A 21,033-nucleotide genomic window follows, 5' to 3' on the forward strand; every position below is an offset into this window, starting at 1 on the left:
TAATGTTACTTAGGTTTTATGATATATAGCAATATATGAGAAGTATAATGTTTGTTAATGTTAATTTGTTAATACAGTTTGATTACTTTTGTATAAATGGAAATTTCCCTGTGTCACAAGTGATAATTGAATGTGTGTGTCTTTCGGCTTTTCCCGGTTAGGGGTCGCCACAGCAGAACTCCGATCCGCTAATGATTGATAGTAGATTTTTACATACTGGCTTGCCGGGCCTAACGCACAACCTTCAACAAAGGAACGTCCATTCATGCATGTCACCACACAGAAGACGCTCTAACTGAGAATCAAAAGGGCAACGTCTAACTGTGAGGCGACAACGCTACCGCAGCACCACAAGTGATAATTCAATAAAGGTGTTTAACAAAAGCAATATGATGCCATACTGGTTAAGTAAGAGATATGGGGTTGAGGGGGACATAGGGGTGAGCACTATAGATAACTATGATATAGTAAGGGTTTTAGTAATAGTAGGTCGAATGTGGAGGAGCTCCAGGTTGTTATCTTACCAAAGGGTCTAGAGGTAAAATTACTGTTTATGAATATGGAGATGCCACCACCTTTAGTGTCTCCATCTAGTACAGTAGACCTGAACATGTGGTAGCCATTGAAACCCTGCACTGATAGAGTGCTCGTATTGGTCTTAAGACCTTGCACCGATGGAGTGCTCTTATTGGTTTTCAACCAGGTCTCCATGATGATGCATATACTGATTTTTTCTGGGCAAGAAATACTTTCTAAGTGGAGCTTTTTGTTAAGACTCCTAGCATTAAGCAGAAACACCTTTCTGTTAAAAGGATTCTGTTTTGTTATTTAGAGGCTTTAAAAGAATAATATTGTCTAAAAACACACTATGGGGACAGACAATATATGAAAGCCTTGGAGGAATAGGAGCAGGCCATCTCTGGCAAGGCAGTTTGGACTGTCTACCATAACCTCCTAGGGTGATATATATTGTATCCTCTTAGAATGACAACAAACGCTAAGCCAATTGTTGGAATCAATAATCCTTTGTTTTTATTGCAACATCATTCTTAGTGATGGTAGGATGCTGCTCAAGGCTAGGATCATATCTGCCTTGGACATATATTCCAAGAGCTCCTTTATGTGTCTGTTCATATAGTCCACGTCAGTGCATCTCAAGTCATTTACACTCAGGTGTGCAAAGAGCTCTCTTATGTGTCTCTTCCATGTAGTCCATGTCAGTGAGTCTCAAGTTATTTACACTCAGGTGTACAAAGAGCTCCCTTATGTGTCTCTTCATGTAGCCCATGTCAATGCGTCTTGAGTCATTTACACTCAAGTGTACAATGACTGTATCATGTGCGTACTTGTGGTGTAAGGACTTATGTGCATGTGTGATGTGGTGAATCCTGGCACCTGATGGGCAAATGACCTTGATCCTTTTCTTACACAGCCTGGTGGTCAGTGCATCAGTGTGGTTCACTATGGAGTCACCTATTACTAGTATACAGAAATGTGTAGAAGTCTGCCTTATGGGTTTCTGAACTGAGTCAGTGTGACTCTTAGATGTATGTTTCATGGTGGGTGCAGCCTACGATGTGTGTTTGTGAGGTTGAGATGGATTAGCTTACTTACCTAATAAACATACTTAACATTAAAAAATGACTGCCTAAGAAGAAAGATAGACATTTTTGTTTACCTTGAAAGCATAGTTACATATGACTGTTTTGCAAACTTCTTGATGTTATGTATACATTTACACTTCATATATTGCCTTAGTCTTACTTTTAATCACGTAGAAAAGACTTATCCTAATACATGTACTGTAAAAATAAAACTTTTGTCAAGATTCTAAGGCATGGACTATGACGTCTGTAATGATCTTTTAGATGGCAAATATGAAAAGCTGTAAAAAATCATTGAAATGCAGGTTTCCTCACCTTTGTTGCATTTGCTGTATTTATCTTACACTGGAAAAGCATGCCAACAAAATGTTTTCTGTATATTGTTTTACTAAATTCAGGCGGCAGTAGTAAAAAATAAAAAAAGAAAATTCAATACAGCTATGTTGATGATAGATACTTTAATGAATTTGCAAAACCTGACAAGGAATCTGGGAAAGGAACCCTTTTCATGTATTTATTTCAGAGCTTTATAATACATAGACAGCATTACTGAAATGTTAAGTAGGACTTTAGATGTGGTGCGGACACAAACTCGATGCTACCCTGGTAGTAAAGTTTCCTTTTCATGGGAGAGTTCTGCTTGTGCACATTACTTTCTAGTTAGAAGACACATACATTGCCAGCTTAGCCACAGTGGGATTCACTTCATAATCTTGAAATACTGGAATCTCAAATTTCAGTATCTCGAGACCATGAAGCCGGAAATCCAAAAACCCGAAACCCCAGAAGCACGAAATTTAAAATCGCGACTTCTACACTAAACATACCGCAGACACAAACATACACCTCCCTTCACATACACAAACACCTACCCTACATACAAGCAGGGGGCAAGCCCCCCTGCGCACCCCATGTGGGGGGCTGCACCCCCCACACCCCCCTACTTAAATATACTAACTCTGAGGTCGCACTACACAGACAAACATGCAAAAACACCACCACATAAGCTACATTCCCCTTGCACACACACACATCACACTAACAAAACACACATACACACACTAAAGCCCCTACCCAAAACCTGTAAAACACAAACACTTACCTACATCTCCAACCACCCACTCACACACTGCAACACCAGAACCACTAATTCAAAATCTCTGAACTTCGGGATTTTGAATTTTGTGCTTCTGGGGTTTTAGTATTCTGCACTTTTGCCCTTCTACTCTCGGGCTACTAAAATTCGGGATTTCAGTACTTCAAGATTCTGAAGGGAACCCCCGCAGTGATATTTCATTTGCAAGAATTTCAAAAGTTAAAGTTGGCAAATGTCTGAGCAATTACATGATTTTAAACCCTTAAAGCAGAATGAAATTTATAATGAAAACAGGAGGGTGTACGATAATTGCAAGAGTCCCAAGCACTCAGACACCTGCATTCACAGATACATGTTGAGTCTGATTCAGTATTACCACTAGCCTCAAAACACAGATTGTTTAGATATCTTATATATATATATACATATATATAAAATACACTTTACAAAGACTTTACAAAAAAGCAGAACAAATGTCAGCTGTCCCTATAATCAATGCACTCACTATTTTCAAAATAACCTGCACATTCAAAGTAGTTTTTTTTGGTAGTCATATTTCCTAATATACACATTACAAAGGTAGATTGTTTAAATACTCATGACTTGGAAACAAATTATGGAATGTCTTAAAAAAAGGTCCCAAAGACACACTAGCCATTTCATCAGTAAAATCTCTTTAATCAGAGTACAAAGTATGCACTATTCTTTAAAACATTGTGCATGAGGTGACAGTTGTAAAGAAACACTGGCAACACGGATAAATAGAACACAGATCCATGGAGATGACATAGCCGCAGTTTTGCAATAGTTTTCTAGCTTTGCATTACAGATCTGAATAGTGGAACACTTAAGTTATATTTCTGCTCAGTGAAATTATTTTTTTTATGAGTTTGAGACAAATTACAGATGCTTTTTCAGAAGGATGCTTTGCTATTCCCTTTCCTAACAGTGAGTTCAGTGATATGTTTAGTGCTGCGTTTACAATGGCTAAGTAAAATGGAAACCTTACATTAATATACAGTTTGACTTCATGCTTTTCTTTCGCAGTTGTGAAGACAGACGTCTGTGTACAGAAGTTGGCAAAGCAGTGAATAACGAATTCAAAATACTGCAGCAACAAACCCCTGAAAATTTGCAACAAGTGTTAGAACTGTGTATTTGACACATAAGTGCCTTACAATCCCATTAATCCTATATGTTTGCTGAAAATCCACCTTGTAAAAATCTTACCATGAAATAATTCCTACCGACTTCTTGTTTGTACCTACTCTTGGTTGCTGCATTGATATTTGTACCTTCACCATTACAACATCAGGATATCATCAGAATGACTGTTATTTAACAGAAGTACACATTTCATGCAACAGGTCGTTTGAAATTCTTATATTGCCAAGTATATTACATTATAACCAACTCAGAATACATGAATCAATTTAGTCAGTTTACAGCACACTGGGAGGCAGAACAAAGACAACTTAACAAAATAATGGCATGCAGGCTGAATAAAGATACAAGTGAGAAAATACCTGACTTAAGAAATAGTGCAGCAAAATTTAAACTTGAATGTTCAATTCATGTTTTGAGTTCTTTTTTGTTTACTTTTTTTTTTTTTTAGTTTGATATAATGCAGCAGAATCGTCAATACAAGGATGTTACTTCTTTAACATGTAATTTCATAACTGTTCATTTTATAACATGTAATTTTGTAACTGTTCATTTTAATGGTGTGAGACACCATACATGCTCATACTATAGGATACTTTTGTTTATTTGTGAGACAATATATGAATATAAAACCATTCAGTAACTACAGCTTCTAAAAAACTGCTATAGCTACAAAAGGATTTATACTGTTTATAGAAAGTAGCATGGCATTGCCAGGTTCTTTGCTGAAATTATGTGAAATTATGTTTTATTTCATTACTACATTTATTGTCTTCAAGAAATGAAGATAATAAATTATTATTTGAGGTATCAAAAGAGCCAATAAGTGATCATGATGAAATGTTCACATCGATGGGCCTTGTTAATTAGCAGTCGCTGATTCCATTTTCACTTAGTTGTGGTAACGCTGGAGAGAAACAAAATTTACTTTGGGTGATTTGTGTCAATCTCTTTCTTCAGGCACATTGAATGGAAATCAATCCTAGAACAGAAAGAAAGAAATCCATGAATGCAAGAATGCAAAACTATAATGCATAAAATAGGTCAGTTTATAGATTTCATTATTAAAATGTGTTTCAGTCAGGACTTCTATAACTCTCTTAAACTCCAGTGGATAAAAGCTTCACAGTGGTAATAGAAGTTAATAAATATGAGAAATTAAAAACAGGTCCCTAAAACTTGAACCCAGAAAAATAACGCGTGTCATACATTCTTGGTATATATGAATAGGGCGGCAAGTCATGAACAAGAAGTCAAAGGAAAGTACGAATAATGAGGCAAATAATGAGAAACAAAAAACACACTTCCTCTCGGAGTTCATTTACGGTTTAAGTCTAAAAGGGGTGTTTTCTGAGTGTGTGTGTGTGTGTGTGTTTGTGTGAGTGTGTGTCTGTGTGCGTGTGTGCGTGTGTGTGTGTGTGTGTGTGTGTGTGTGCGTGTGCGTGTGTGCGTGTGTGTGTGTGTGTGTGTGTGTGTGTGTGTGTGTGTGTGAGAGACAGTGCGTGTGTGTGTGTGTGTGTGTGTGTGTGTGTGTGTGTGTGTGTGTGTGTGTGTGTGTGTGTGTGTGTGTGTGTGTGTGTGTGTGTGTGTGTGTGTGTGTGTGTGTGTGTGTGTGTGTGTGTGTGTGTGTGTGTGTCTGTACAGGGTCTTCTTCTTCTTCTTTCGGCTGCTCCCGTTAGGGGTCGCCACAGCAGACCAGCTGTTTCCATTTCCTCCTGTCCTCTGCATCTTGCTCTGTCACACCAACCACCTGCATGTCCTCTCTCACCACATCCATAAACCTTATCTTAGGCCTTCCTCTCTTCCTGTTACCTGGCAGCTTCATCCTTAGCATCTTTTTCCCAATATACTCTGCATCCCTCTTCAGCACATGTCCAAACCAACGTAATCTTGCCTCTCTGGCTTTGTCTCCAAACCTTCCAACCTGGGCTGACCCTCTAATATACTTATTCCTAATCCTGTCCATCCTCATCACACCCAGTGCAAATCTTAACATCTTTAACTCTGCCACGTCAAGCTCTGACTCCTGCCTTTTTGTCAATGCCACTGTCTCCAACCTGTATAACATAGCTGGTCTTACTACCCTCTTGTAGACCTTCCCTTTCACTCTTACTGGTACTTGTCTGTCACAAATCACTCCTGACACTCTTCTTCACCCACTCCATCCTGCCTGTACTTTCTTCTTCACCTCTCTTCCACACTCAGCATTACTCTGAACTGTTGATCCCAAGTACTTAAACTCATTCACCTTCGCAACCTCGACTCCCTGCAGCCTCACCATTCCTCTATCCTCCCTCTCATTCACACACATATATTCTGTCTTAGTCCTGCTGACCTTCATTCCTCTTCTCTCTAGAGCATATCTCCACCTCTTCAGGGTCTCCTCCACCTGGTCCCTACTCTCACTACAGATCACAATGTCATCTGCAAACATCATAGTCCATGGAGACTCCTGTCTGATCTCATCTGTCAACCTGTCCATCACCATTGCAAATAAGAAAGGGCTCAGAGCTGATCCTTCATGTAATCCCACCTCCACCTTAAACGCATCCATCACTCCCACCGCAGACCTCACCGCTGTCACACTACCCTCGTACATATCCTATACCACTCTTACATGCTTCTCTGACACTCCCGACTTCCTCATACAATACCACAACTCCTCTCTAGGCACCCTGTCATATGCTTTCTCTAAATCCACAAAGACACAATGCAACTCCTTCTGACCTTCTCTGTACTTCTCCATCAACACTCTCAGAGCAAACATCGCATCTGTAGTGCTCTTTCCTGGCATGAAGCCATACTGCTGATTACTAATCATCACCTCCCTTCTTAACCTAGTTTCCACTACTCTTTCCCATAACTTCATGCTGTGACTGATCAGTTTAATCCCTCTGTAGTTACTACAGCTCTGCACATCACCCTTATTCTTAAAAATCGGTACCAAAACACTTTTTCTCCATTCCTCAGGCATCCTCTCACTTTCCAAGATTTCATTAAACAATCTAGTTAAAAACTCCACTGCCATTTCACCTAAACACTTCCATGCTTCCACAGGTATGTCATCTGGACCAACGGCCTTTCCATTCTTCATCCTCTTCATAGCTATCCTTACTTCCTCCTTGCTAATCCACTGCACTTCATGATTCACTATCCGCACATCATCCAATCTTCTCTCCCTCTCATTGTCTTCATTCATCAACCCCTCAAAGTGCTCTTTCCATCTGTTCAACACACTCTCCTTGCTTGTGAGTATGTTTCCCTCATTATCCTTTATCACCCTCACCTGCTGCACATATTTACTAGCTCAGTCCTTCTGTCTAGCCAATTGGTACAGGTCCTTTTCTCCCTCCTTAGTGTCCAATCTTTTATACAACTCTTAGCCTTTGCCACCTCTCTCTTTGCCATGCACCTCATCTCCTTATGCTCTTGTCTACTTTCTTCATCTCTTTGACAATCCCACTTCTTCTTCGCCAACCTCTTTCTCTGTATACTCTCCTGTACTCCTGTACTCCTTCATTCCACTACCAGGTCTCCTTGTCCTCCTTCCACTTTCCAGATGTCACATCAAGCACCCTTCTAGCCATCTCTCTTACTAGCTCTGCTGTAGTTACCCAGCTATTCGGTAACTCTTCACTGCCACCCAGTGCCTATCTTAACTCTTCCTTGAACCTCACCTCACAATTACCCTTTTTCAATTTCCACCATTTGGTCCTTGGTGCTGCCCTCACACTCATCCTCCTCTTCTTGATCACCAATGTCATCCTACAAACCACCATCCTATGCTGCCTAACTACACTTTCCCCAGCCACCACTTTACAGTCTCCACTCTCCTTCAGATTGGCCCTTCTACATAAGATATAATCCACCTGTGTGCATCTTCCTCCACTCTTGTATGTTACCCTATGCTCCTCCCTTTTGTTAAAATATGTATTCATCACAGCCATGTCCATCCTTTTCACAAAATCCACTACCATCTGACCTTCTGCATTCCTTTGCTTAACACCATACCTACCCATCACTTCCTCGCCCCCTCTGTTCCCTTCACCAACATGCCCATTGAAATCTGCTTCAATCACCAGTCTCTCACCCTTGGGTACAGTCATCACCACTTCATGCAACTCACTCCAAAATTTTTCTTTCTCATCCATTGCACCCCCAACTTGTGGAGCATATGCACTAACAACATTCATCATTACACAATCAATTTCCAGCTTCATAAACATCACTCTATCCGACACTCTTTTCACCTCCAAAACACTCTTAGCATACTCTTCCTTCAGGATAATGCCTACGCCATTTCTCCTCCCATCCACACCATGATAAAACAATTTGAAACCGCCTCCGATACACCTAGCCCTGCTCCCCTTCCATCTCGTCTCTTGCACACACAATATACCAACCGTCCTTTGGTTCATCATATCAGCTAGCTCCCTCCCTATACCAGTCATACTGCCAACATTCAAAGTTCCGACCCTCACTATCACAGTCCTAACCCTTACCTGCTTTCAGGCATGCCTTCCACCTCTTCTCCTCCTCCTTTGGCCAACAGTAGCCCAATTTCTGCCAGCACCCTGTTGGCCAACAAAACTGTGTCTGTACGGGGTAGTTGTTTAAAAAATGGTCAAAAGCTGCACTTGGAAGACTTTTTCACTGCAATAAATATCTATAGATTTTTTTCTCTCTATGTATATGTATATAGAGTGAGAGACAGAAACATAGGTATGTGTAACGTTTTACCTTATTCTTAGGCACATTAGGTTTCATTTCACAAGCGCATCAGTCATAAATGTGTTAATATGTTTTGTATATATATATATATGCAGCAGGGTATGTATTGTATATCATGTGGTGTATTTACGTGGTAAATATGCAGTCATTGCACAATAGAAACAACAAATTATACAACTGCTTGAGTCGTAACTGTGTCTGTTCATATTAGCAACATGATGTTATGCATATCACATGGCATATATAGCTGGCAAATGCTCAGTAAGCACAAAGGCGAACTAGCAGACATTAAAATGGATGAGCTTCTACAGGAGGAACTTTGTTTTCTTCATAGGTTCATAGGTTCATAGGTTGATACTAGGCTATCTGCCCTAGGGCATTTATAAGCCTAGCCAGAGTGTGTTTGGCTTTCACCACCCTTTTAGATTAGCTGACTGTGCCTCTGTATAGTAGGTCACAGAAGGTAGCCCTTTTAAGGTTAGTTTACTGTACCTCTGTCAAGCAGGGACACAGAAGAGATCCCAGGGGTAAACATACAATCTCCCATCCACTTGTCAAGATTTCTCTTGAAGAGGGTCAGTGAGGGGCTCTGCCTAACATGGATTGGGATTTTGTTCCAGAGTGAGGGGAGCCTCTGGGATATGAATCTGTCCCTCCAGCATGTCCTATTTATTTCTGTGCTGAGGTTCAAGTCCCTGGAGCGTATTGCTCTAAGGGATTTGGATTCATTATACATAAGAAGCCTGCAGTTACAGCTAAAGTATTTTACTTTCTCTCTTCCCCTCAACATATAACCCTTGCTAAACCAGTTCAAAAAAGGCGTCAAACAATATCTTATGGGACATTGGCTCTGTCCCTGTACCAACCCTGACTAACTCCTACCCTAACCATCTGTCTTATGCAGGCCACTTCTGTCTTGCTTCTTTACTGATATCAGCCACGTCTGTCTGATATGCAGCAAAAGTCTTTATACTCCCTCCCTAAGACCACAGAGTATGTCATTTTGTAAATAAGCTGTAATTAACTTGTAAACAGTTACTATTTCAGTATGTGCTGCTTAACAACTCTAGCATAAAACTCTGCTTCTACCATATTCAACATGTATTTTGCAATCTCTCTCATTTTTGTGCAATCCCCCTCTACGGGACCACCTCTCTAAGTACTGTATAGATATTATTGTTTTTATAAGTGGAATTGTTTTCTTTTTTAACCCGGAGCTTTTCTTCCCGGGCCTCCACTGAAAATTGACATGTATCCAGTCAGACTATCCTGTTCAACAAATGTAAAATTAATAAATAAAAAAAATCTTACAATAAACCTCCTTTTGCTGTACCACCATGCAGAATGCACCATTTCCATTGCTCCTAGCCATTAATGCCTTAACATCTAAAAGCTGACCAATCACACATTAGCTGACCAACAGGAGAACACAGAGATTAATTTGTTTAGCAGCAAATAAAATGGATGAATAATATATTTTGAGCAATACAACTCCATTACAAAGGATCCATTGCAATCCAGTTATTGCAAATGAATAATAATTATACATGGATACCCAAACAATGATAAAACAGCTATATATTTTCATATCAAAGTGGATAAAAGCAATAAAGCTCCAATTTTCAAAGTGTTGTAGAAACAGACCAGAAGCTCACATGTGTGGCTTAGAAACTATCAGTGAACAAAAATAAACAAGATCATTTGCACACACTAATATGCTAACACAATTTGGACAAACTGCTCAGGGTGAAATAAATGGCTACATAGCTGCAAGAAAGAGAAGATGTGATCAGGAAAAATAAAGTTTTGGGCTAGGGAGAAGGGCAAGATACTGGTTAGAGGACACTGAAGAGTCAGCTAGGGTTTTAGAAACAGCAACACTGCAGTAAACATTTGTACTAATAAATGATAACATTAAACTGCATTTAGAAAAATGTAATTAAGTGAAAGGGTACCTGGTTAGAAGCAGAGATAAAAAGACAAAATGTTCATCATCAGTCAAGAATTTATGTGAAGAGTAATCTTGTAATTTATGTATATAATAATCCTGTAATTTATGTAGGTAGTAATCCTGTCATTTACATAAGGAGTAATCATGTAATTATGTAAGGAATAAGCTAAGATGGGGATGTAGGAGTAAATAGGAGAGTAAACTTAAAGTGTGAAGGAGAACTTGAATATTAATTCAGTGCACGCAGTCCCGATAGTTTAGCTTAGTTTAGCCTTTCTCTTCCATCAAAAAAAAAAAAACTCACCATCATTATCAACCTCCTTTTCCCATTTTTGCACCTGCTTTCAAGGTATTGCATCAAGTGTTCCCACCTGTCTTCATTCAGTGCCACTCTCCTAACGTCTTTGACATTCCTAGCTGGCCGTCAGAGACCTTCTCGAACACAAGGTGTCCATGTTTTTGCTGGACATTCTCATTTTCCTCTTGCCTTCTTTATTTCTCTCCTAAATCTTCTTCCCCAAACTGGCTTCTGCTTCCCTGTACATGTGCCTGAACCACCAAAATCTGTTCAGTTGGAGTTGCGTTGGCTACTCCTCTGATGTCATCATTTCTTCATCCGTCTCAGAGTTATGTGTCTCAACACCAATCTTATGCACTTCATCACCATCACCTCTAGCTTATTTAACTGCTCTGCCTTCACTGCCCAGGTTTCTGTACCATGCAGAACTACTAGTTGCACCCCTATTTTGTGCACCCTACTTTCCAGGCTCTGTAGTCTTCATCTGTCACACACTACCCACAAGTCTCTATGCTAGTTGGCTGCAGCCCCTTCAAATATAGCTTTGAGCTCCACATTCAGAATTCCGTTCTCCACAGCCACCCATCCCAGATCCTTAGGGACAACAAGGAGGTATTTCATACTAAAATAAATAAATAAAAGTATATATATATATATATATATATATATATATATATATATATTTATATATATATATATATATATATATATATATATATATATATATATATATATATATAGCAATGCAAATCCACAGTGCAGACTCCCCCTGTGGCTCAACATGGAATGATATGCTACTTAGGATACCACATGTACCACTACACATTTGTGCACATTGGTACCCTGTGTAACTGTAGTATTTTACTCTTTCACTTATAGCTGCTTTATCCAGATCAGGAACATGCAGGAATCTAAGCCTGTCACTACTACCAGTAGGTGTAAGGCAGAGTGTAAGGTATTAGTGAAAAAATGTACTGTAGGAGACACACACACACACACACACATGCACACACACACACACACACACACACACACACACACACACACACACACACACACACACACACGTGTGCACACACACAAACATACACAGCATCCAGACCTGTTGAACTGATAATCTAGATTGCCATTGATTCCCTGGTGGCATATATTTAGGATGTAGACAGAAGTTACTACACAAGACAAAACTAATAAAGACATTGGGAAACTATTCAAACTTCAAACAGAAAGCATCTCAGCTGACAACTAAGCTGGATAGCCAGGAAGCGTGAGTTAAAACTAATGACTGTGCTACTATATATATTTATTTATTTATTGCCCAGTCATTCAGCTGCTCCTGGAGCTAATTCCATCATGACATCATTACAGCATCATGTCTGTGACTGATGAGATGGGTTTATTGCACTGTTTTGTAACTTAGAAAAGCAAGCTAAATTGCTTAAATGCTCATGTATGATTTGTGCAAAGTCATATTTCTGGATTGCTAAGCCTTATTTACAAGAGACAGTGAACTCAGTGAAAGTGGCATGCACCTAGCTGCTACTTCTAGCTTCTGTCTCAACCTTTGAATGTGCGTACTGCCATGACATCCCTTCCAGAGATGATGTTAAATCATGGGAAGTTCTGGTACCCTGATGCTTTTCTGCTGAGTGTCCATGTGTCATAATAGAATGCACATCGTTTCTTAAAACTGTAAAGGAGTTTTATTCTAATTCCTTGTCTGATGGAACTGACCTATAAAATTATTCACATAAATTGCTGGCATTAATAATTGAAATCAATAGTTTATAAGACATAATACATATTTAATCTTGCTAGTGGAAGAAAGTTATCTGTTTTGCCTGCCATCTTTGCACAGTTAGCATTCTGCATTTGCTCATCCCTCATAACTCCTTTGCCTTTCTTTCTATTTGTTCCATGTCCTCTTAAATTTATCTGGATTGTTATACCCTATCATCAATTCAAGTGACATATTCTAATTGTACACCACTTTTTCCATAAAAGATAGTTTCCTTACATCAAACAGAAATCCTTTTCCTCTTGTGTTACATAGTATCCTTTTCTACAGCACTTGGGCTTTTCTTCCTGAACTCCGCAGATTTTTAGTCCCTCTTTCCTAATCTTGCTTGAAAGATTGTGTCTCTTTACCTCTGATTATTTCAAATAAAAGAACCCCGGCTTTTTAAACTAACATTCAAAGTCCTGCCTGTCCAGCCCTTTGATCACCCTTAACATCTTCCAATTCATTCTTTCAATCATCGTCATCATGATTGCATCTCATTTCTTACTTAACTCCTAGGTCAATATATATAATTCCATATATGGCCAGACCAGTGTTTTGGTATCAGTTTATAGCTAATCTTGTTTCTAAAGTATTTGGGACTGTTATGCAGGCTAAAATAAAAAAGGGTACCCTGAGTTCTCTTTTCAGCATGTTTTATTTAACTTGTTTTTATTATATTAGTTCCAATTCTTAATACTTAGCCACATTTTTATGTACAGATGGTCATAAAAATTCACACCATCTCATTAACAGTAAAAATGCCCAAGCCTTTTCAGTTTTAATCATTATATTCAAAAATGTAGATAGTATGTCATAAACATACAATGAGGTGTGATGAGACAGATATATGTTTTCATACATAATTCATGCAGCCATAAAAAAAGAACTATGGCATATGCTGTAAGGCAATAAGGCAGTAAAACTGCTACTATGGAACCTGTTGTAGTATGTTAAATTATGCATGCAATTCAATTTCAGAGTGACTAAGGTACCAAGGATCCAGTAGCAGAAAACACAGATGGAATAAAGACTAATATTTCATTCCTTGTTAATTAGAAAGGCAGTACTTAATGAAATTTCCATAACATCTTAAAAGAGCAACTCATGTGGTTCCCTGAACTGAGAAGGATGCTGTCTTACCATATCCATTTTGCCTTAACTGACCATTTCTTTCTGTATGATTCTAGTACAAGTAGGAGCTGTGAATTTGCTATACTCTGCTTCTGCAGATACCATAGGAAGGTGTTTGAGTGTTGTTGTATGAAATCCAGATGGAACAGCCAACGTGGATGGCATAGTGGGACCACTGGAATAGAAAAATATTGTATTCTACTGTGCAGACATGATAACTTCTGCTATAGTCTTACTCTTATCATAAGAGTTGTCAGATGGACAATGAAGGCATTATTCCACCTCCATTCATAAAAAAACTGTAGTAACACAGTGTCTGCTCATCCTGTAGCCTTTGCATTTAGTTCTGTTACAACAGGTGGTGCTCTTACCTGCAATGGTTATTTTCCACTGAAATCAATTAGCTGCTTGACATTTGTTTATACTTTTATAGCACATTATTTGTCAGAGTTGGAAAAAGTTAATAGCATCAGCCAGAATTATTATCAATTAACCAGTATGTACCCTATCTCATAAAAAGCAAAGATAGTTTACAAAAGATACATCAGGAAGTATGCGTACTGGGTAAACGCTCACACACACACACACACACACACACACACACACACACACACACACATGCACACACGCACACAAGCATGCACACACACACTCACACACACACACACACACACACACACACACACACACACACACACACACACACACACACACACACACACACACACACACACATGCACACGCATTCACACATGCACATGCACACAAACACACACACATGCATACACGCACGCACACACACTCATGCGCGCACACACACACACACACACACACACACACACACACACACACACACACACACACACACACAAACTCACACTCACGCACAAAAAACACTGCTATTATTCAATAATCCAGGACCAGACTATATGTTAGCTGTAATTATTCAAATACAAAAACTTTCAGAATGTTTCAAAAGTGTGAACAAGCATGGAATACTTGTGGTTATTCTAAATAACTCTGCTGCTGACAATTATATTTCCAGTTTTTACAGTATTATACTAATTTTGTTGCATTTTAGAAAATCTATGTAACACTTCATTACCATAAACCATAATCAGCACTGAGTGGATGACCTATATGCAATAACTTTTTGTTGAGCTAATAATAATTGCTGTATTTTCCCATACTGAGAGTAGGGAATGACTAGTAATTGTGACACAATATGGCTGCATAATTCTTCTGTTGAATCCCATGGCATTCAGAAGTCTAAGTTTTGCTTTAATTCCATGTTCCATAGTATGTCAAAAAGAAATAACATAGTAATAAGGTGCAGTAAAAGCATTTGGTGCTGAGCATGGTTAGCAGTTACTAATTGCTTCGGTGCCTGGTGTAGTATGATGCTTGTCCAAGAGAGAATTCATGTGTCACTAGTAAAATGGATCTACCTAATGTGTTGCATGACTTAACTTTATTAACAGAAAAGAGTTTGGAGGAACTAGTGGGGATTAAGGCCATTAAGGCAGAGCTGGAAAGAATACTATAACATTGCAGGAAAATGCCATAATCCTCCATGCATGTGAAAGATTACTTAACCAACACACAAATGCTGCTGTGAGCTTAGACTAGCCAAAAAAGTAAAAACTAGGAAAATAAATGCAGAAGGAATAAACGTTATACTACTGGACTACCCAGGAAGAATAAGGATGCTGGTCCAATATCTTTGCTTGAAATGTTTTTTTACTAACTTACCCAGTCACTCACAGAATAACCCCAAGAGTCCCACACAAATCTGGCATTAAAAGGCATTTCATTAGTCAAATCTGTTGTCACAGAGACAGTGATCTAAATACTTGTGACAACTAGGGAAAGAAAAATCTGATGTTATTTATCATTTATCTGCTACAAACAGTATATGACTGTTTTGAAAATGCTAACTTGTCTGCTGAATATATTGCATAACAGACATTAAACATCCCAGAAAGGATTGTACCTGTTTACATGATGTTGCATTTTTAAAAGAATCCTGTACTGTGATTTGCATTTATAAGGTCTTCAGGAACATTACTCCATTGCATACTAACTTTCCACAATTAATTTTCATGTGAAATGCATTGTCTTTTTGTCCCAGCAGTGTCCATCACTTGGATACCTTGAGTGTACTGCCCATTGTACATTACAATCTTTCTGCATCAGAGGGCATTTCATAATGCAGAATAGCAACTTATCATCTTGTAGAATTCTTACCTCCCAAAGGGATAGCAGACACTCTCCCTGTCTCTCTCTGCCAGGCACTGTTGTTTAATCACTTCTTCTAGGGAGCACTCTGAAGTCATGTGTCCCCATAAGAAGGCAGTTACTGGATGATGATGTCACTCTCTTTTATTTCAAATTTAACTGCCTGGTGTACATTTTCCATGTGACTGCTGATTAAACAGAGGGGACACACATCACTGCTGCACCACTTATACCTCTGACTGCCTGGTGTACATTTTCCATGTGACTGCTGATTAAACAGAGGGACATACATCACTGCTGAACCACTTATACCTCTGAATGCCTGGTGTATATTTTCCATGTGATTGCTAATTAATCAGAGGGACACACATCACTGCTGCACCACTTATACCGCTGACTGCCTGGTGTACATTTTCCATGTGACTGTTGACTAAGCAGAAGGGACACACGTCACTGCTGCACCACTTATACCTCTGACTGCCTGATGTACATTTTTCACGTGACTGTCGACAGACATCACTGTTGCGCCACTTACACCTCTGACAGATTCAGCTGTGTTTGGAGTGTTTTGGAAGCATAACAACATAAGTACATAAGATGACACACTCTGAGATGACTACTGTGGCAGACTCATATTAGCAACCAAATATCAATCTCTTCTTTTCACCATAAGAAGTCTGTTTTTTTCAGTAAACTAAAAATAAATTGTTCTCATAGAAACAATGGTGCAGTACATAACATATTGTGTTGTACTCTTACTGAAGAATGATATTTTCTTTTCAAGTCCTGTCCTGGTAAAATAAAGTTTAAGTAATTTTGGAGAGCTGTCTTGACTTCTTTACATATTTACATTACTGAGAATTTTGAAAAGGCATCTAACTAACTACTAAATCTTTTGTAAGAAATTATTTTACTTTCTTTATAAAGTTCTGCATAAAGCTTCTGATTTTTTTTTTTTGCATTCATTAGTTAATACATGACTACATACATGGCAGTTGAAACTACCTTTGCTTCAACTAGTGATTGTTCTTAAGGATAGTATGAGTTATGCTGTCCAACAATTCAATATGGCCTTAAAATAGAAATGGTGGGTAAAAAGGATATGGCTCGAAATTAAAACTGTATGTTGAGAAAGAGTCTGCATGGAACCTCTTAATAATAACAAAAGAAAAACATTAAGAACAGAATAATCAGATGGCACAGAAGAAACATTGGTACTTTTCCGTTAAACCCCTGCCAGTTCTTCACACTGCAGAGACTTGAATCGGCTACGTTATTTCCCTACTACCAAACACACCTTGATGTTTACCCTCATCTTGCCAGGGTCATTGCCTCAACAGTCCTTGACTGTTTGCGTTTGGTGTAAGCACATCTGGTGATTCAAGCAGCCCAGGCATTTTCAATTGCTGTGGCACTCGCTTTACGATGCCCAAGTTATTCTACGTTTGAACAATTTTGCTGAAGAATAACACTGGCTTCTTTTGATACCCACACTTCAGCTGTTGGGATGACGAACAAGTTGGGATTTTTTTTCTTTTATTTTCTTCACTGTGACTTTTTCAGTGGTATCCGACCCTTTGTTGTTTTTACAACCTATGCATCTTAATGGCCTGATAGACGTTTGACAGTGACTTAATGGTCAAGATGCGTGACCCCGTTTCAAACCTAACACCTATTAGATGCTGTAATGCAACTCAGCTGGATGCCAGTTATAACAGTATGGTACTTTATATATAAGGTAAGAAAGGTAACTTGTTTCTGAGTGAAATATTTGCAAAGAAAACGTCTGGTAAGTGGTATGGGTTTAATGGTGGACTTCAGCTATTTCGGCAATGACAAAATAATACTTTACACGTAACATAACATGGAAACTTGTTTCTTATTTGCACAGATTTACTTCTCACACAGAAACTTGTGTCCGCTACTAAAATACTGGCAAAACACAGCAGCACGAAGTGGTAGGGGTTTAACGGAAAAGTACTGAAGCATCTCATACACAGATAAGCAATTAAAGCTACACAACTGACCTAGAGGGAGAAGTTTCCCAAACTGTTTGGTGCACTGGCAGAAAAAGTGGAACATGTCAATTGTTACAAATTTGCAGATGAACATTATATCTTATAGTATGATGGCTCAGTGCTGGCAAATATTACAATATTTTTATTATTTATTTATTTATTTATTTACATTTGTTTACTGGGAAATTCCGACTGGACACAGGTCCTTTTTCAGCGGAAGCCCAGGGAGAAAAGCTCCACAGAATGACATGGTAGATAGTAAACAATAACCATCAAGGTAGGTATACAGTAGAAGTGATCATGACATGGAGAAATACAGGAGCAAATTTGGAACAATTGAGTAGTAAGCTCTAATTACAAACATTGAGAAATAAGAAGTAAAACACAGTGCTACAAATTATCTAGAGTGTGACTAGATAACAATAATAATAATAGACTAAACGATAACTAAATCCTGGAAGGATTAACAAGCAGCGAGTAATCTTCAGTTCAGTTTTATAGTGATATAGAGGATCTAAATCTGGAAAAGGAGAGAAGGGGTAAAGGGGGGAGTTATTAGTTAAGGTTTGGACAAGGACAAAGCCAGTGAGAAATTAGGTGAGATTTAAGTGCAGCCTTGGAAAGACTGCAGGAAGGAAGGGTAGCTATGGCAATGGGAAGGTTGTTCCAGAGCTTGGATACAGCACAGGAAAAAAGTGCTTCATCTGCTGAGTTTTTGGCTTTGGTGACCTGGAGTAGATTTTTGTTGCAGGAGCATAGTAGTGTAGAAGAGTGGTTGGGTTTGAGAATTGTATGGAGAGATGGGATACGGAGAGGGTGGTTTACTAGTTTATGAGCAAAGGTGAGTTGAGTTTGGTGTAGGAGGTGTGGGAGTTCAAGCCAGTCAAGATTTCTAAGAGAGACAAAGTGGTGACTGCGGTAGGAAGCACCAGTGGCAAATTTTGTGATTTTATTGTAATAGGCTTCAAGTTTGTGTAGGTCTGACTGTCTAAGATTAGTAAGTATGGGTGATGCATAGAGTAGGGTGGAGATTAGTTGGGAATTGGCGATAGAGGTTCTTGCTGGTTTGGTGAGGTATTGGTGGCTTCAATATAAGGCACCCATTTTTTGTGAACTTTTTTATTGTTACTGATATGTGGGTGTCAAATTTGAGATTATTGTCTATCAGTACGCCAAGTAGTTTTGTGTGGTCAGTTGGTGAAATGGAGGTATTATCCTTGGCTTGATTAGTGAAATGTGGGGTGTTTGGGGTATAATTGGAGGATTGGAAGATGAGGAGTTTGGTTTTATTATGATTAAGGAGAAGCTGGGCATTAGATAGCCAGCTTTCAACTGAAGAGAAAGATTCTTGGGTGATCTATTAGTGTTGCAGCTGAGCAGATGAGGGTGGAATCATCTGCATAATTTATGAGGAAGGCATGTTTGGTGGCAGTGTGCAGGTTGTTATTGAAAAGAGAGAAAAGTAGGGGGCCAAGGATGGAGCCTTGGGGAACCCTCAAGAATAACAAGGCGGTGAGGGGATAGCTTGTTGTCCCAGATGACTGATTGCTGGTGGCCTTGTAGATAGCTGTGGAACCAGTATGTGGCTGGTGTGGAGAAAGAGAGGTCAGATAGAGCAGGGAGTAGTAGATTGTATGACACAATGTCAAAGGCTTTAGATAGATCCAGAAATACAGCAGAGGAGAGGAGGCCATTGTTTTTGTGATGGTGGATAGTGTTGGGTGAAGGAGAGGAGAGCAGTTGGCTTGCTGGGGTGTGGTCTGAAACCATGCTGAGTATTGGAGAGGAGGTTATTGTTAAGGAGGAAATTGGAGACCTGTGAGTTGATGCATTTCTCGAGTATCTTGGAGAGGGGGGAGAGAATGGCAATGGGGTGGTAGTTGGAGAGGTCAGATGAGGGACCACCTTTGTGGAGGGGAATGATTTGTGATGTTTTCCATAGCATGGGTACATAGAATTCAGATATGGAAACAGGATAAACTAGGACATCAGCTGCTATCTTTAGGTATTCAGCGGGCAGGCAGACGGCTGCTAGTTTTGTGGGTTTGAGTTTTGTCATGAGTATTTTTATGTAGAAGGTGGGTACTGTGGAGAGAAAGAAGGTAAAGAGGGATGGTTTTGTGTTGGGTGAGGGGGGAATTAGTGTAGGGAAGTGTTTTTTTTGTTAGGGATAGAACATATTCTGTGAAGTGTTTATTGAAGGAATCAGCAATGCTACTGGTGGAGAGAGGGGTGGTTGGTAGGGGGGGTGCTTACTTTCCTGGGCAGAGTACAAAGTTACTAGTGGACCAAAATTGCTTGGGGTTGTTTTCGGAGGAATTTAGGGAAGTCTGATAGAAAAGGGCTTTGTCTGCTTTTACTTGCTTTTTAACCTTTTTACATAGTTCAAGGAAAAGTTGCCTGTCTGAGGGGTTTTTAGTTATGTGCCAGCGTTCCCATGTTTTATCCCTGGTTTTCATAAGGCCCTTGATGTTTTTTTGTACCCAGGGGGAGCTCTTACTTCTGATTCTGATGTTTCTCAGGGGGGCATGAGAGTTAAGGATGTTAAGGAAGGTACTGTTAAAGAAATGGACTGCTTCATCCATGTTGAGGTACTTTAGAGGTGACCAGTTTACTTTCTGGAGGGAGAGGGTAAAAGAGTTGGGGTTAAAATTAGCTTTGTTGCGAATAAGTCTGTGGGTAATGGGTTTGCAATCATTAATGTGATTTTTTAGTAGGAAGGTTGGGGAATGGTCACTGAGGGAGTCAGGTAAACAGCCTGCTAGGTAGGTGTGGGGGGCTTTGTTAATTAAGACCCAGTCAAGAATGGTGTGGTTATTGGGGTTTTTATTTATCCTAGTGGGGTTTTGTATTAGCTGAGAGAAACCATGGAGATTTAGGTGGAGGGCTGTGTGTTTGCTATCGCAGTATAGCCAATTGATGTTAAAGTCCCCAAGAATTATAGTTTCTTGGGGTTTGGATAGATTGGCCCAGTCTAGTAGGTTTTCAAGGGGAGGTATATTATGGCCTATTGGGAAAT

At 39.3% G+C, this 21,033-nt stretch overlaps 1 protein-coding gene across 2 annotated transcripts in view; it reads right to left on the minus strand.

Annotated features, from left to right (window-relative positions):
• Positions 1 to 3,357: 3,357 nt before the first annotated feature.
• The window catches only part of LOC122815225 (potassium voltage-gated channel subfamily A member 1-like), a 533,178-nt gene continuing 515,502 nt past the window's right edge, over positions 3,358 to 21,033 (minus strand). For both annotated transcript variants that reach the window (XM_044087551.1, XM_044087552.1), the window contains one exon: positions 3,358 to 4,846. The gene's annotated coding sequence lies outside the window, so the exon portion shown is untranslated. The remainder of the gene's footprint in view (positions 4,847 to 21,033) is intronic.

The sequence above is a fragment of the Protopterus annectens genome, chromosome 11.part0 (assembly GCF_019279795.1).
Source record: "Protopterus annectens isolate FY-2018-M chromosome 11.part0, PAN1.0, whole genome shotgun sequence".
In the NCBI taxonomy this organism is placed as follows: Eukaryota; Metazoa; Chordata; order Ceratodontiformes; family Protopteridae; genus Protopterus; species Protopterus annectens.